At 40.0% G+C, this 15,584-nt stretch overlaps 1 protein-coding gene across 1 annotated transcript in view; it reads left to right on the top strand.

The window, feature by feature from the left end:
• Positions 1 to 6,199: 6,199 nt before the first annotated feature.
• Positions 6,200 to 15,584, top strand: part of plce1 (phospholipase C, epsilon 1) — an 87,610-nt gene continuing 78,225 nt past the window's right edge. Inside the window, exon 1 of the mRNA XM_080517135.1 lies at positions 6,200 to 6,283. The gene's annotated coding sequence lies outside the window, so the exon portion shown is untranslated. The remainder of the gene's footprint in view (positions 6,284 to 15,584) is intronic.

Below are 15,584 nucleotides of genomic sequence, written 5' to 3'. Positions count from 1 at the left end.
TTTGAACAGGATGCTGAGCTGGAAATAACACATTTGGCCCACGACTGACCTCTGCTCGACTTTTTAAGGAATAAAAGCTGGACCTCGGGAGGGTTATGATTGAGTAGCACCTATGTCTTGAAGGTAAATTATCCAATTGGTATTTTCAAAAGTCTAAAAATATAGTCCAGAGGAAGCTAAAACTGGAACGTTATTTGCACTTTATCTCTGCGAGGGCATAGAGGAGGTGTCGAAGTATAATCCCACAAATCAGCTGATAAACAGCTGCACACCAGGATGCCTTCGAGCCCCGCACGCTAATGACTTCCTCGGTTCATTTCAGGACCTGAAGCGGGCTCGTGAGAGGTGAAACTTCACAATAAACCAAGCTCATCGGATAAAACGGTGGGTGAGGATTTGCTTCCAGGAATATTTTAGGAAGGCGATTTTGAAAGAAATGTCTGTTTGCCATGTGCAGTCATCTTGTGGTTAGAATGTGACTTGATCTCTTGAGTCCAGCTGTGCCAGAGCCTTTTTTTTTTTTTTTTTCCCAACTCGTGATCCTGTAAATGTGTTCTGTGAGAGAAGTTGGAGGTTTTCTTGTGTGCTTGTAGAAAAACATTCAAACAAGTTTTAAACAGACTTTTCTTATTTGTCCATACGAAAGGATTGTCCCTGTCACCATGACTGATGAAGTCATAATCTACATGTAGACTCTTCACTATATTTAATCGAGCAAAGTACAGCCAGAAAGCAAAGGCAGCTACAGTGCCACTCTTATTCATATTCATTTCTCCACTTTCCACACGCTGGCTGCCGTTTCTCTCCGTGCCGGAGGAGCTGCAAAAGATAATACGCTTCTTCGCTGTTAATGTCCATGTTAATGTCCGCTGTTAACCCTGTCCATTTCTTCTCTTTTTTTTAAATGCTTGAAGTGACACATCTCGTCTGTGTTTGTGATGATTGTTTTTGGATTCCTCTATTCTGAAAAGTCACACAGGATTAATATGCTCTTGGGTCAGGATGTAGCGAGACTTGTGGGGGCTTAAAGAACAATGCAGCAATGTACGTTGGAGTGGGCACTTTAAAAAAAATAAATCTGAAACTCTCTTTATTCAAAGTCAAAGGAAAGCATGAAGCTAATTGATCCAAATGTTGTGCTGTATGCAATTAACAGTATCGGTCACTAAGAACTTTGTATTTCAACTTGTAAAACAAGCATTACATATTATTTGAAATGGATGTGACGTTGGCTAAAGAGGCTCATAGTACAGTTGGATGTTTTGTTTACTTTGGATGCTGAGCTAAATGATTTGCTTTTAAGTTACTTCCTAATTTCTTTTAATACTATAGCTCGGTAGACTTGATGCTGGCAGTGTCTGGACAATACACCGTTTCCAATTGTCTGTTCGGTGAAAGCTGATGACCAATAAGCCTTATCACCCAACTCCAGCTGTTTTGAGTGTGTTTATACTGAAATAGTTTTACACCTTTTTATCATATAAGGGCTTTTTGTTTTAACGTGTGACATGATAAACTCACACCAAGTCGTCAGTTTTGGTTGAACGCCAGACTTCCTCATGTTTTTCCACATTATCTCAATGACATTTTTTTTGTGTTTGATGCTTGTAATTTTAAATACCAGGTTAGTTCTTCACATAGTTATCACTTTCACATTTATGAATTTGCACTTACAATTATTTTCCAATCTTGTAACCACAATGAATTAGATTCTAAAATGTTCCTTTTCTTCGATTACCTCACAACGTTACCCTCCTACTTGTTTCGCTTTCCTCCACTGTGGATCCCTGACACCACCACGCCTGCCCCATACTTTGAAAACCACTGTACCGCACCAATATTGTTATTCATGTGTATTATTTGTTTGCGATGCAATAATAAATACCTGGTAGATGTACAACTTTAATTGTCGCTGCTCGTGACTTTTCACACTTTTAAAATCTTCTTGAATGAATCGTTTCCACCTGAATGAAACTTGTTGTACGTCAAGTCAGGTCGCCGCGCCGCTGTTGCTGCCACAGTAACCGACTGAGTACTTGGCATTGTATGTTTGTTTATTCCCCCTTCCAGGCTTTGTGTATTCGTAACAGAACGAGTGGGCTGTGCTGCAGTGTAAAGCCACGTCGTGCAGAAGCACAAGGTTGCAGCCCACATAGAGGGTTAAGTGCATGCAGATGGAGACACAAACTCTGGATCTCGGCAGGGCGAATTGTTTAGGCCAAGCAGTGAGCAGAAACAAGCGGGACAGGAAAAGAGTACTTCTTTGTTGCGGGGTGGAATAACTTGAGAATCTTGAAAAATAAAGACTGCCACTTAAAGTCCTACCACTTTTTGTTTTCTTTCTATTTACAGTTGCAGAGAAGTCACTTTGTATTATTGCTGTTTAACACCGTCAACCACAACACACACCACTGTGTGATTATTGAACTGAGGTTTGTTTGAGGGGGAACAGTGCCTCTTCTATTAACAACATTGTTCTGGCAGAAGTGGAAAATAATACAATGTGCTTGCATATGTAATGAACTTAATTTAACAGCAGAGGGCAGGGTCCACAAAAGTAACAACCTCCTCTTAACCCTTTAAAGATCGCTTACTCACGTGGAACCTATTGAACATGTATACCTTAAATATGCTTTGAAAGGGAAAGAATTGCCAGTGAATGTCTGTAATAGTTTTTTTTTAAATATATAAACTTGTTGTTTACCCAACTGCCATGTGCATCTTTTTTTTATATGAGCTTGGATTCTGTAATTGTCATATTGTGTAAGTTATAATCATTCATGACCACTTGCCACTGGAAGTGTTAAAAACAGCTTCTTTCCTTCACAGGGACATAACAATTTACAGTTTTATATTTTGTTCTTGATAGGGAATTGTCAAGAGAACTTAAAGTAAACACCTGTGTGGCATCACCTGTTCTATGGGAATGACTTTTTTTAATTTCCCAGAAAAATATAACATACAGCACTGGCATTCATGAGTTTTATTGTGGTCTTCCCCTTGACCGCATGTTTACTTACCACTGGGTTGTTATCACATCACCAGCTTTTGTAACTGTGGGAGCTTTGTCTCCATGGTTATATAAACTGTAAAATCAATACAATAAAGTAAACCTCAGTTTCAGAGTGATCAAGATTTCAATTTGAGTTACTGTTACAGCAAAAATAAAAAAAAGTAATCATTGAGGGGATTTTAAATTGAGTTAATCAAGAAAAGGCAGATATTTTTAAAGGCAAAAAGTGTGTGAAGAAGAGTTTTGTGGCTTTACATTACTCAGCAATTCCAAATAGTTTCTGCATCGTCAGATCAGATGAAGCAAAGATATGAACATAACTTGCACAGTTATCAGGCCATTATAGTTGTTTTTTTCTGTGTAATAGCAACTGGACTTTATCAAAACTGCGATAGCCTCTTGGATGAGATGTGAAACGTCTTCGAAACCTTAAGCAATCTTCATTAATACAACAATTTGGGATGAACGTGATACAGTGTAATGCAGTATTACACTAGACTTTCTGGAGTTTAAGAAAACTCCAGAAAGTCATGGCCAAGTTGAATTAATACAATCTTCTCCGCAATCAGTTACAGCTTGAACGTGAGACAAAGATGAATTTTGCATCATTCAAAATCAGCAGTGAGTAATTACAGTTTCTCACAGTTGAGATTTTGTACTTGAAAAGCATCAAGTCATAAAACACAACAGGTGTACAACCTTTGAGGGAACTTTAGCCAGATTTACAGTATAAGTGAAAATCACCTTCAGGTATTAAAATTCAGTTTTGTGGGACATTAGCTTTTGTCCCCTTTTCAAAACAAGCATTCAAGTCATTTTACCATCATTTTTGTTACAAATTTGTTTGTCAATACAATAAAAATCAAGCATTATGTGTACATCATTTCATCACCTGTGTCTTTCAAAGGTGTATTATGTACTTGCAGTGGAGTACAATGAAAGCAAATTAGCATTGATAGTATTTGAGGACAGGTTTTCAATACGCTTCCCCACGTAATGTTAATTAAACCAGTTTTTTTTCTGTGTGGGGTTTGTTCTCACTTCACTCGAGGAAGTCTTAATAAACTGTCATCGCAGGCACGTGAGATGTAAAAATGCCTGGTCATGAAGGGTCTGGGGATTCCCACAGGTTTGTTCTTGGGTGGAGGAAAGCTGGAAGGATGGAAGGGTATAGCACATTCCTGCTGGATGGCATAAGACTTCCCATCGGAGGGATTTGGAAAATAATCCCTCATTTTCCAGGTTGAAATAAATGTAGTTACAGGCTGTGAAGTGGAAAAGGGCATTTCTCTCGCGCACGTTCAGATGTGGAAAAAATTGAAAGTCTACAACTCTAACCTACTTTTTTCCCCTTTTTAAAAAAAACAACTTTAGCAATAACCAAGAGGATATGAACATACAATCTGAATATCAATTAGTTTTTCAACCTATGCAAAACTGGCCTGTGATATATATGTCGATTTAATTCAAATAACAGAAATGTGCCTCAAGAGAGTAGGAGCCAGATGGATCAATTATAGGACTGAAATGTCAGAATGTAAAGTGCAAGGCAACCTGCAGTGGAAATGACTGGTGCGGCTATTTGGAAGTAATTATTGTGAAATATAGAGTGATGAATGAACCCCAAATGCAAAAAAAAAATGTAATGCGTATAACACACACACACACACACACACACACACACACACACACACACACACACACACACACACACACACACACACACACTCACACACACACAGAGTTGTTCAGTAAATGGGTTTGGTTCATTTTAGGCCAATTACAGGAATGCATAGAATATGATGCAAAATGTGAGACATTAACAACAGTGAGTAACGATTGCCAAACATTCCAATGTAGTGACACACGCGCGTTCAGTGTTGAACTTATTGTCCTCCTGTCCACGACCCGTCTGGCTACTGGTTGAGACGCATGCTGCGTTCAGGTGCACTCGGACATATCGCTATTACAATACAAATGGCAATCAGAGTCTCTTAGCAAATTAATTAAGAATGTGATATTCTATTACAAAAAGCTGTTTTGTAAAGCAAACAATTCGCCTCACATGTCACTGTAAAATAATCTAGACCCATTGAATGAACTTACCAGCAGTCCCGGAAATTCATTAATGTGTTTTGCTACCTGTGAAATACTTGCATGCAATTTCAGCTACATGGTATGTGGACTAAATTTGTGCAGAGCATAAAAAAACAGCAATTCTTTCATTGAAACAAACAAATAAACAAACACTATATCAATACTAATGTTAGTTATGCAGCAATTTTCAAAATGTAATATGAACTTTGACCAACCAATCTAGCTTCTATACCCATTTATCCCATTCAGGTTGGCTGGTGCTGATCCTTACTGACAGTCACAACCTTGATTTCCAATTACATGGCAAACAGACAGGGACCAATTTAGGTTCACCAATTAAACACGGGCATGTTTCTGGATTCCAGGAGGAAACTGGAGTACCTGGAGGAAACCCAGGCACATGGGGAGAACTGTGCATCCCTGAGAGTCACCATTTACCCCCAATGCATGTTTTTGCACGAAAACAAAAACCCACACCTTTAAATTCAGGTGAAACTGTACTATACATTTTAACACAACAAAGCTTTAGTTTCAAAATAACCTAAAACAACACGTATCTAGGAAAATTACACACTGGCCTTCGTCAACATTTTATTTTGCAACACTCACCTGTTCATAATATACCGTAAGGTGGTAATATGCAAACTTTCTGTTGACACTATTTATGACACTATATACTTAAAAAAATAAAACAAGCCAGAAAGAGAGATGACAGACTTTCTTCACTTCTGGGGCATCATTTCAAGGTATGGGACGGTTAATTGTGGTTGGAAGACCATTAGAAAGTGGATTTTGTGCCATATAACCCCTTTAAAATCACTTATTTAATACAGAAACAACAACAACAACAACAGCAATAATTATTGGGAACTAATAAACAACAAGCATCAATAACTGAAAATTAACAAACAAAACCGGTTATCAGTTGTTGGAAAATGAGTGGGTAAACCATGCTCAACAGAATTGTGAACCTGGAGCTCAGGATTCCGAGCCACCCTGAAGGCGTCACCGTAGAGAGAGCGCGTTGGTTCCCACCGCAGCACGAGCCGCCGCCGCATCATGAACTGTCCTCCAGCGGAGACATGAAGCGGCTCCACTCATCCAGAACTTCACCGCCGGTCCTCATGTGGGGAATCAGTGGATGCTAAGTGGACTTCGACGACATCGGGGAGGGTGAGTTTGCTCTGTCGCTCCATCGCTTCAAACTTTTCGACAACTTTCCTCGGGTCGCGTTGCACGAGTCTGTTGCTGGAGATTGAAGGGGCTCAAACAGGCAAGCAGCAGCCGGGAGCTTCAGCTTCACCCCGAATCAGCCCCTGCAGCAAAGCTTCTGCATCTACTTTTGGTTTGTTAGGGCAGAATTAACTCCAATTTATTGCTCCACGTCAACACAATCCCGGATTTAAACTCCGCTTCATGTGCTCTGCATGAGTCAGTGCATGGACTGCTGCTACACTTTGTTTGTGTGTTTTGGTTCTGCAGGTAAAACTTAGATAAACAAAAGTTTGTTTTTTTGTGCACTCCATCATCCTCATTCCCGTGCAAAGGTTTTTTTGGGGGGGTGTGACAGGTGATATCAGTGTTTACATAAAGTCTTGTGAGACATCCTTTCGGTGGTGGGATGGTACATTTTTTGGGAATTTTTTTTGTATGTGTGTGATGCCTTCCAGAAATTGAACAGAGCAAATGAGCTCCACAGCTCAGATGAATCAAATCCAGAGCGCAAGAAGAAGGAATTTTGTTTTTTCTCCTGGATTTCTGTTCTGCACACACACACACACACACACACACACACACACACACACACACACACACACACACACACACACACACACACACACACACACACACACACACACACACACACACACACACACACACACGGGCAAGGTGGTGAAAATAAACACTCTGACCCACAACAGGCCTCCTATTCACACCACGAAGTGAGAGGCCGCAGGGACAAAAGACATTTGGGAGGCAATTTACAGTAAACACATAATGAGAACCCTCCATTGCCACAGTTTTGCCAGTTATTTTTGGGAGAAACTGCAACAGTTTGTGGTGCTTTTGAACTGCTGTTGCATTTGATGTGTTTCTGTTACTGAGCTTACCCCCTCTTTCAAATAAATGGGCTCGGCAAAAACCTCCAGAGTGACCACGGTGTCGAACCGAGCCCGAAGCGGCCTCCACCAACAGTGAACCCTTAAAACCCTCATGAAGAGAGGATTTATTGTGGAACTGTTGTATTAAGCTGTAAGACTCTTAACTGGGCGTAGTATTAAAACGTGGGGCCTTTAATCCAAATCGCTGCCGAAAAAAATAGCGCAAGAATCCATTAAATGCACGCGCAATTTATTAATCTGTGTGTTTCGGCAAGCGAAGAGGAGTGGCAGTGTTTCTCAGGTGGAACTCAGGCGACTGGTTGGACTCGTTTCCTAGAATTGCTCATGTTTTTTTGCACAAAGTCAAGTTTGCACACATAAACTTAAGTTGCACTGAAGAGACTTTTACTCAAGTTGACTTAGTTTCTGTGAGACGGGGCATGAACGTGAAAGGCCGTTTTTCTGTGCCATAATAATAATACATATTATATAAACAAGTGTTCAAGGACACCAGGCAGGGACAGTTAAAGCATGTTAAATTTAGATTAGAAATAATTAAATATGCACCAAAACAATAATAATCATGATGAGCAGCTAGTTTTAAAAGGGCGGGATTTAAAACTAAAAGTGAAAGTATGTACTGTATGTGTTAAAAAAAAAAAAGAATGTAAAAATGTTCAGGTCAATTCAGTGTTACTGATGTCAGGAGGAAAGGCTTTTCAAAGTTGGGGTGCAGAATTGTTGCATTTTTGGTGTTTTTTTTTTTTCACAGGACAACGGTGTTCACAGCCACTTAAAATGCAACTTAAAACTTTTTGAAAACGGCTCCCAAGGTGGAATATTTCAAAAACGCTCTGACCCTGTGAAAATGGCGGAAAACGCAACACTTCTGAAACGCCGCCACTCCTCACTCACGCTACAGTTCAGTTGCACATTCAAGAGTAGAAGGACAATAACAACGTTTGCCTCCAGAGTGTCATGTCCATATTCTTCTGGGACTTGGTAGATTTATAGTGGAGAGTTCCCTGAAATAGCGCTCCAACTTTGTCGTCTGTCCAAACAGACCATTATTAACTATCTTGTGGCGGGTCATGCCAGTTAACATCATTTTCATTCTTGATTGCCGTTTCTGTGTGACTGGGCATCGTTTTCACACCGTTGCCATGTGAGTGTGAGACTTTTCTGAAATGAAAATGCAGAAAGGATGAGTCTCATGCATGAAAAGCAGACCAGAGGGACTCTGAACCGATGAGGAGACGGTCTGGCAGGTGTCGAGGAGCGCGTTTATAAAAGCAATCAACTCAAAGTTGAATGTATGGAGAGGTCGGTGAAATGGCTGCAGGACAGGTGTGATGTGAGCAGTGGATTGTTATGATTTAAAAAAAAATCTCATGTTCAACACCAGTTGGAGCAATTCCAAGGTGACACCAAGACTCTCAAGGATGAGGGTGGAAATGGAAAAGTTGGAGGCAATAGCTTAGGTTCCAGTTCAGAAGATGAGTACCATGATTTGTGCCAGTACACACTGGCAGAGGGCTGGCCGGTTTGGTGGAAAAAACATTTTTGTATTGTCTGTAAAACAGTAGAAATGCATTTATTTAAGAAAAAAGTGGCCAATGGAGAGAAACATTTGAAAAAAAAAAGTACAGAGCCCTGGGGAACACCAAAGAAAAGGGTAGCATCCAGGGCAGGTCAAGAGATTAGATGATGTTTGTGGGTTTAAATATATAATGTAGACATATTATTATAATTTTTTGCTCATTTTTTAACCCCCCCTAAGGTTCTTCTGGAGAAAGACTGTCCATTTGGCTTCACTGTAATATTTTGGCAAAATCAGGAGGACACACTTCGCCTCGCCAACATACTGAAGGAGCCTTCAGTATGAAAAAACATGGGCTGTTTCCCAATTCTTCTTTTGATTGTGGCAAATATCTTATTCAAAGAAAAAGGACTGAATAACTCAAATCCACAGATTGCAAGTACAAACTGGGCCAGTTAGTTCCCGTGAGCAGTGTTGAGGGGGGGGGGGGGGGGGCTGAATATTCCTTCAGATGATGCACTTGAAGCACAGATGCACAGCTGCGAGCCGCCGTGGACCCGTGGTGGTTTGATGTATTAAACCTGCTCCGGCCAAAACTCTGCAGGAGCAGATAGTGCGAGCAGATCCATCCACCCTGGATCCCAATAGCTCACTGCCATGTTTCAAACACTGCCAACCGTCTACATCATCTCTGAGTTTTAGCATTCAGTATTTCTTCTGCCGTTTGTCAGTTGAAGGAGTTTACACGTTGACAGTGATAAGCCTCAACAAGCAATCAACGCTATGAACGTTTTCTTGTTTAAGATCGTCACTTTCATGCTTTTTTTCTGTTCTCACGATATTTTTTGCACCGCTTACATTAGACGCCTCCTTAATAAGTGGTGTTTTAATACATAGCCCACTTTGCTCTCCAGCGTGTCACTATGCAAGCTGTACTGCGGTGCGTAATTCCGACGGGATGTGTGAACATGATCAAATGGTCGGCAAAGGGGAATTGTAAATAAAGCAATTGATGTATATATAAACCAGATCCCACGCAACAGATTCCAATATTGAAACCAAATCCTCCATTGGCTGAGACTTTGTTTGCCTCTGATGTGATTTTTTTATTTTTTATTTTAAAGTTTGTGTCAGACTAATTAACAGGCTGCACAGAATTAATCCTTCATGACATTCTTGATAGTAGGTAAAGCATACACTCATTACATAATGTTCTTTATGGTCCCAAATTCTAGTGACATTATTAAAAAGCATTTGTACAATGAGCAATTGGCAGAGGAAATTTTAATAAAAAAAAAAGGGGAAATAAACTGGTTTTCCGATGCTAGAGAAAGAAAACATTCACTTTTTGGATGATTACAGTACAAATGTTGTACCTCTAGATACCAAAGAGTCTGAGATTCCGTTGACATGACGTTTCAAGTGAAAAACGCATTGTTCTCATTTCACAATATGTTGCGTTTACATGGCGACGTTCCCAAACGATGTCCGTTTACACAGAAACACTCAAAACTCTGCAGTGAGCATGCCACTCTGTTATCATTGTGGATCGTCCAGAAGAACTCTTTACTACGGCCGTGGCGTGCATGCACAGTGGGAGTGTTTCAGAAACGTTGTCGTCGCTTCTGATTACTGTACATTCTTTTTCTGCAGATTGGCACTGAACTCCGCCTCAGCGAATACATCCTATTATTAAACATCATCCCAAACCGTAGTCTTGCCATAAAACCTCTTTATTTTTGAAACACACCTCCATTGGCCATTTTGCAGATAAAGATCTGTTCTCTTTCCACGCCTTCAGGGAACATTGCAATGACTTACATTCATTTCCTGTAAACTTGGATGTAATCTCTCCCCACCTACCACTGATCTCATTGTAGCCGCAAACACGCTTTCACGTTAAAATGTGCACATGTTCCTGATGGGAGATGTCGTGTTGTGTCCACACACTGCTGTGCTTCCTCATGGGTCAGTGTGCAATCGGGTTAATGTCCCCACAAGTGCAGAAGAAGAGCTCGCACACAGAGCACTGTTTTTCAAATCCAGCTCTCTTGTGAGTCATCTTTTATTCGGCCTTTGTTAATGGGCGCACGCACCCTCCCCACACGCACTTCGCATTCATGCGCTCATCCAGCGTGAAAACTCTGTCACTGCTTGAGTCAGCCCTCTCCCTCTGTTGTTTTACTGATGCACACACACACACAGACCACCTTTCTGTCTTCCTCTGCAGTTTTATCTGGCCTCTCTCTCTCTCTCTCTCTCTCGCTCTCTCGCTCTCTCGTTGCCCTGCCCTCTAATCAAAGCCATATGTTTCTTCAGATCCCTTGCATGAAAAGTCTGTTCTGTTTGCAAGCACAGTACCAGTGAAAGCAGCCTCTCGCTCTGCGACTCTGAGGGAATCGCTCAAGACAAAAGGTAGCCTGGAAAAGATTTCAGTCTGAAATGGTGTCATACAAACTTTCCTCTTTTTTTTTTTTTTTTTTTGCGTTTCTGCCTGAAATTGGCACAAACATGTCAAATCGATGTCGGTAAGAAGTGGTAACGTCAAGTCGGCTCCCAACATCCTAAATCCTTCATATTCCTGCACTTCCCATGCAGTTCTTTCAGTATTTATGAGTGTTTGGTTTGAGTATCATCTTCATCAATCAAAAGCGTTTGGACTCCACAGCCCTGCTCGCTCATGACAGATCACAGTGTAAAAGATTTACAGAATAAAATTGACATCATCTCTTTGATTTACTTTGATCAGACTTCAGCGCCCCTCGGTGAAAAACAAACTGGCTGCCTCGGACGCACACATCAGACATATTTGTTTGAGGGTTCTTGCCGTTTTGGCTCAGTCACATGCCCGTTGCTACGACTGTCCCGACCAGCTCTCTTGTTTTATGTTTGCTGACCAGAAATTGTCATGTGACTCATTTTGGGACCCAACCCAAATAATAATACGTCCTTCAAACGGACTGCTAATGGAGGCCTTCAATTCTCCTAATAAGGGGTATGGCATCCTGTTTATCTGGTCATGGATAAATGCAGTCTTCAGTCCAAGTTTTCTTCTCTGAAATGCAGATGCTAGTTGATGGAAAGCAGTTTTCCATCACTTATTACCCACTTGGGCTTTGATTTTTGTATTTATTTTTTTTGCCAACGTTGAGCCACAGGCTTCTGTCAAGTTTGCTCAGGGTTGAAAAGGAATAACGATCTTTTAGTTGCATGTTAAAACAACACATCAGTGAGCCATTGTTCGAATTACAACGGCACTATCTCTTACATCATCGCTAGAACAACATGCTGATGCAACACATTTATTTTGTCCACATTTTGATTAGCATCTGTTTCGATTTTTCTGAGTTTACTCACTTACCACAATTCTTTAACAAGACAGAAATTCAAATTAAAGTGGGCCTAATACATAATCACTCAGATTTTTAATATGAACAAACCTTAATAAAGAAGCTTTTTTTTCATGATTTCATAATTAAGCTGTTCGTTGGTGGAGCCCCTCAGTTCACCCAATGTCTGAAACTACTTTTCCCAGATACTGTCCCTTTAAGGCGTCCCCTCAGAAATCCCATTGTATTCCAATTCAGCCAGGGGTGTCAAACACATTTTATTTGAGGGACCACATAAATCCCAATTGCATCTTGAGCGGGCCTGACCAGTGGAGTAGTGCCACAATAACCTTTAAATCTAAACGTTTTCTTTGCTGTGGCTCAGAGTATATGTGATGAACATGTCTATATTTTCACATAGCCAAACAATTACTATTGGAAATGACTACAAAAGAGAAAAGCACTTTCTTCTTTGATTGAAGAGTAGATTTGACTTGTTTTAATGTTTTTTGTTAGATGTTAGACTTTGAACTGAATTAGCAGTTAGCACAGTTCTAGTTCTATAAATGTTTTTACTAAAAGTTTTCTAAACAACACATACAAAAAGTATGTTTATTCATATATTGTTGAATTGAATTGTAACTTTAAAGATAGATTTCATAGATTTCATAGCAAATTTGCTGCATCTTTTGCTTGTTATTTCCCACCAGCCTCTATGAAGAGTCAAGCCTTTGAGAAGAATTACTCGCAGTTGACCTCAAGTTATTATTTTGTCCACATTTTATTTTCACACATTAGTCGCAAAATTGATGGAAGAAATACTGTTGTAATACTTCTTGCATACATTGTAAGCGAAACATTTTTTTCTCAAGCACAACAAACATTTTCTGTCCAGGTTTATTCGCAGCATTAAAACACTTATTAGCTTCTTTTCAATGGTGGCAACTTTATGGAATGTGATTGTGTTGTAGTCATATGATGTGTCTTTTCTTTTCTGCCTCATGTGTTAAAAAGAGGAGGGTTCATGATTGTTATTGTAGATTTAAAAGGGGAGTATGGAGGATTTTCTGCTGCTGGATTTCAGAAATTGATTGATTTATTTTTTTAATCTATTTGGCCGCTTGAACTTCCACACGACTGAACACCTCCATTTAAACTCATTCCTGTTGTCTGTGCTTCAGCCAAAATACCTGCCACATACATGCGTTGTGAGAAATGATTCTCTTGGTGTTGTACTTGGTTTGGAATGACACCGGGAGCATCAAGACCTTTTTCTTCTGTGACTCCCACCCAATACAAAAAGGGGAGGATTCCTTCTCTCCCCGCCCTGTTTGTTATGCCAGTGGAATGTGAGAGATCTAATACTAAATCTCAGTGTGAAGTATTTAGTGGGGCATTTCTGAAGGCTCAGGCGAACAAGTGGCATTTCAGCTTCAGGCTTGCATACAGCTCCTGTGTTAAATTTACTTTTCACGCCACTTACCCCTCCTGCTGCTTCGCTTCGCCTACCGGTTGTGCCGCCTGAATTTGATTACGTCAAGGTTAAAGTTTTGCGACAAGTGATCCACACTCTTTGGTTTTTACTCCACTGATAGGGTTTTGCTTTAATGTGCTCCATGTGTGGGTGGATCTAATCACATACCAGGCTGTGAGTCATCTTTTTGGATGAGTTGTGAAATAATCCTTCATGAATGAGATTAAAAAAAAAAAAAAAAAAGCTTTTATGTGAGAGTGAATGGCCCCCTGTTGGGGGGGGGGGGGGGGTAAACAGTGACTCAGGCCGGGGTTCGGAAAACGGTTCCGTTCCCAAGACAAACTCATTAAAACAAATTGTTACTCATTTTGATTAAATTCGCCCAAAACCAAGATTTGCCGCACATCAGGCGCATTATGGTTAAAATCTGTAATCGGGTTTAGTGTTTAATGGCTCTGATTTGTAAAAAAAAAAAAAAAAAGAGCTACTTCGAAAAGTCAGACGTGATTAGAACTTTCATCTTCCTTTTCCAATGTTTGGTGGCTCTTTCTCCAAACATTTGGCAACAAATAGTAACAGACACGATACCCTGCACTCTCCCTATCATTGCTCTACTCCTACTGAGTATCTCTGCTCTGGCTTCTCATTACATTACATAACACACGGTGTACTTTTGAAGTTCCTGCTGTCTGACAAAGCAGATGTGGACTGGCTGAGTTACATCATTGTTTCGTGTGGGTCGCCCCTGCAAAACAGTCAAATTAGCATCACAAAGCCACAATGAGACTAAAGTTTGACTTTATTGTGTGTATTTGTCACACGACACGCTCCAGGAGACATTCGGTCATTTCCAAATTAATTTCGCAATAATCACAAACAGATACGGAGTCATTAAAAGTGATCTTTAGCAATAAGAGCATTCCTTTCTGTAATTGTCTCGCGCTTTTTGGGATTAAGTGAATTTTTTTAGCCGAAACTAGTCGTGCGTTAAGTTTGAAAGCTCACGACTGCACAAAGGATATTAAGTTTTGCTGTTTGCACTGAGATATAAACAAAGGAACAAACAAAAAACAAAATCTTTTGGTAAATCATCTGATTGTGATTATATCCAGTTTCTTAAACACTGTCAGAGGTGCTGAGATCAAACTGTTTTACTCTCATCCCCATGTGTTCGACTTTACTACATCAGTGCATGGAAACCCTCCAAGCCTTGAGGGCAGACGAATGTAGAGGATGCAGAAAATATTACGGAATAATTCTGAAGGCCCCAAGTACAACTTGTGCTTTAGTTTAAACCGATGGTTTGTTTTCTAATTGCAACACTCAAGGATGAATTCTCCTATTCTGTTAATTGACCAGACACAACCGTTGTTTTTATCATTATGATAAAAAAAAAAAAAAACCCAAACAAATAAAACCACTGGATGTATCCAACGAATGTACTCGCAAACTGAGGCTTTGTCCTGTTTACATGACAAGCTGTGAAAACATAAAACTTTTGTGTTTTGGGTGTCTGTTTTGTGTCGTTTCCGTGTAAATGAGCATCGTTTTTAAAACGTTTCTGCGTAAACGAGAAACTTTTCTGAAATTTTTTTTAAATTAATTCGGTAGGTTCTTACTTCAGATTTGGTCGTCATAAAAGTGTTTTCACGAGCCTAAAATTCTTGAAAACTCCCCAAATTTTCCATTTTTATGTACGCAGAAACTCAACTTGCCGTCACATGAAGCCAGATTCCATCACGGTATTAAGAAACGCTCTCATCTGGCAGCAAAAACTGACGTGATGTGTGGTCGTAGTAAACATTTCCAGAATTTTTAGCATAATGGTTGGGAGAATTACTTGCCTTTATGGGGTTAAAACAAGCAAAACAAAGAACTTTTTGTTTTCGCAGTTCATGTTCTTAATGCTGTCACAGTTTGGTAGCGTCCTTAATTGCTACAAATCTCTGAAAAGATTTAACTTGCAGCTGAAATAAAAATAATGACCAACGTTGGTACATTTGTCACAATTGGAGAATAGAGAATAATT

Source organism: Blennius ocellaris (assembly GCF_963422515.1).
Source record: "Blennius ocellaris genome assembly, chromosome: 21".
Lineage (NCBI taxonomy): Eukaryota > Metazoa > Chordata > Actinopteri > Blenniiformes > Blenniidae > Blennius > Blennius ocellaris.
This window is presented reverse-complemented; position numbering and strand designations above follow the sequence as displayed.